This window comes from Neodiprion pinetum, unplaced genomic scaffold (assembly GCF_021155775.2).
Source record: "Neodiprion pinetum isolate iyNeoPine1 unplaced genomic scaffold, iyNeoPine1.2 ptg000136l, whole genome shotgun sequence".
NCBI lineage: Eukaryota > Metazoa > Arthropoda > Insecta > Hymenoptera > Diprionidae > Neodiprion > Neodiprion pinetum.
This window is the reverse complement of record NW_027184536.1, coordinates 1-2,500: the sequence shown is the minus strand read 5'-3', so window position 1 is coordinate 2,500 and position 2,500 is coordinate 1.

Genomic DNA, 2,500 nt, shown 5'->3' with positions numbered 1-2,500 from the left:
ACGCGCGGCGTCTTGGAGTCGATACGGGCCGACGGGACTCAGTGAAGTTTCGTTCCGAGTCAAGCGGAGGGCGATGCGCGGCCTCCCGGAGTCGATCCGGGCCGACGGGACTCGTTGAAGCTGCGGTACGAGTCGAGCGAAAGGCGACGCGCGGCGTCCCGGGGTCGATCCGGGCCGACCGGATTTGTGAAAATTTCGGTCCGAGTCGAGCGAAAGGCGACGCGCGGCGTACCGGAGTCGATCCGGGCCGACGGGACTTGTGAAAATTTCGGTCCGGGTCGAGCGAAAGGCGACGCGCGGCGTACCGGAGTCGATACGGGCCGACGGGACTCAGTGAAGTTTCGTTCCGAGTCAAGCGGAGGGCGATGCGCGGCCTCCCGGAGTCGATCCGGGCCGACGGGACTCGTTGAAGCTGCGGTACGAGTCGAGCGAAAGGCGACGCGCGGCGTCCCGGGGTCGATCCGGACAGACGGGACTTGTAAAAATTACGGTCCGAGTCGAGCGAAAGGCGACGCGCGGCGTACCGGAGTCGATCCGGGCCGACCGGATTTGTGAAAATTTCGGTCCGAGTCGAGCGAAAGGCGACGCGCGGCGTACCGGAGTCGATCCGGGCCGACGGGACTTGTGAAAATTTCGGTCCGAGTCGACCGAGAGGCGATGCGCGGCGTCCCGGAGTCGATACGGGCCGACCGGACTTGTGAAAATTTCGGTCCGGGTCGAGCGAAAGGCGACGCGCGGCGTACCGGAGTCGATCCGGACAGACGGGACTTGTAAAACTTTGGGTCCGAGTCGACCGAGAGGCGATGCGCGGCGTCCCGGAGTCGATACGGGCCGACGGGACTCGTCGAAGCTGCGGTACGAGTCGAGCGAAAGGCGACGCGCGGCGTCCCGGAGTCGTTCCGGACAGACGGGACTTGTAAAACTTTCGGTCCGAGTCGACCGAGAGGCGATGCGCGGCGTCCCGGAGTCGATACGGGCCGACGGGACTCGTCGAAGCTGCGGTACGAGTCGAGCGAAAGGCGATGCGCGGCGTGCCGGAGTCGATACGGGCCGACGGGACTCGACGAAGTTTCGGTCCGAGTCGACAGAAAGGCGATGCGCGGCGTCCCGGAGTCGATCCGGACAGACGGGACTTGTAAAACTTTCGGTCCGAGTCGACCGAGAGGCGATGCGCGGCGTCCCGGAGTCGATACGGGCCGACGGGACTCGTTGAAGCTGCGGTACGAGTCGAGCGAAAGGCGACGCGCGGCGTCCCGGAGTCGATCCGGACAGACGGGACTTGTGAAAATTTCGGTCCGAGTCGAGCGAAAGGCGACGCGCGGCGTCCCGGAGTCGATCCGGGCCGACGTCGACTTGTGAAACTTTCGGTCCGAGTCGACAGAAAGGCGATGCGCGGCGTCCCGGATTCGATCCGGGCCGACGGGACTTGTGAAAATTCCGGTCCGAGTCGAGCGAAAGGCGACGCGCGGCGTCCCGGAGTCGATCCGGACAGACGGGACTTGTGAAAATTCCGGTCCGAGTCGAGCGAAAGGCGACGCGCGGCGTCCCGGAGTCGATCCGGGCCGACGTCGACTTGCGAAACTTTCGGTCCGAGTCGACAGAAAGGCGATGCGCGGCGTCCCGGATTCGATCCGGGCCGACGGGACTTGTAAAAATTACGGTCCGAGTCGACAGAAAGGCGATGCGCGGCGTGCCGGAGTCGATACGGGCCGACGGGACTCGTCGAAGCTGCGGTACGAGTCGAGCGAAAGGCGACGCGCGGCGTCCCGGAGTCGATCCGGACAGACGGGACTTGTAAAAATTTCGGTCCGAGTCGACCGAAAGGCGATGCGCGGCGTCCCGGAGTCGATCCGGGCCGGGAGCCTGTCGGAACATCGTCATATGAGCCTCGGTTAATTTCGACAAAGTTCCCGGAGTTCGAAATTTTTTCGATAGCCCGCGGAGGTTTCGCCCCGTAAGCCGACCGTGCTACCACCGTACCGGCGCCGACGTCCTAGCGGCCAGGCTCCTACTAGTAAGAGGAGCGAGTCGGTCGGGCCGGTCTCCCGTCGTCCGCCTGCTACGCCGTACCGGTACGTGCTCGAGCACGATACGTACTTCGGCGTAGACCAGGAGCGGGCGTTCGCGGACCGTTCCGTGCCTCGTACCAAAGAAACTACGCGACTCGCGTTGTTTCATCTATCGTCACTGCATTACCGCGGGTCGGTGTCTCAGACCGAATGGCCCTTGACGCGGTACCAAGAAGTTCGGCTCTCCGTGAAACACGGAAGGCCGAACGCTCCAACGCACGCGTCAACTCGCTTCTTTCCGAGCGTACACTCAAAGACCAGAGATGTTATAACAACGTATCCCAGACGCTTTCAATCTAGCCGACGGGTACGGGAGATCGTTCGAACGCTTATAAGCCGAGTGTCGAAGGTGGCGGCACACGGATCCGGGGCTGCCTGCGTGCAGTCCCGAAACTTACAGTAGACGCGCGGCCGACCGGGCTACGAGACCC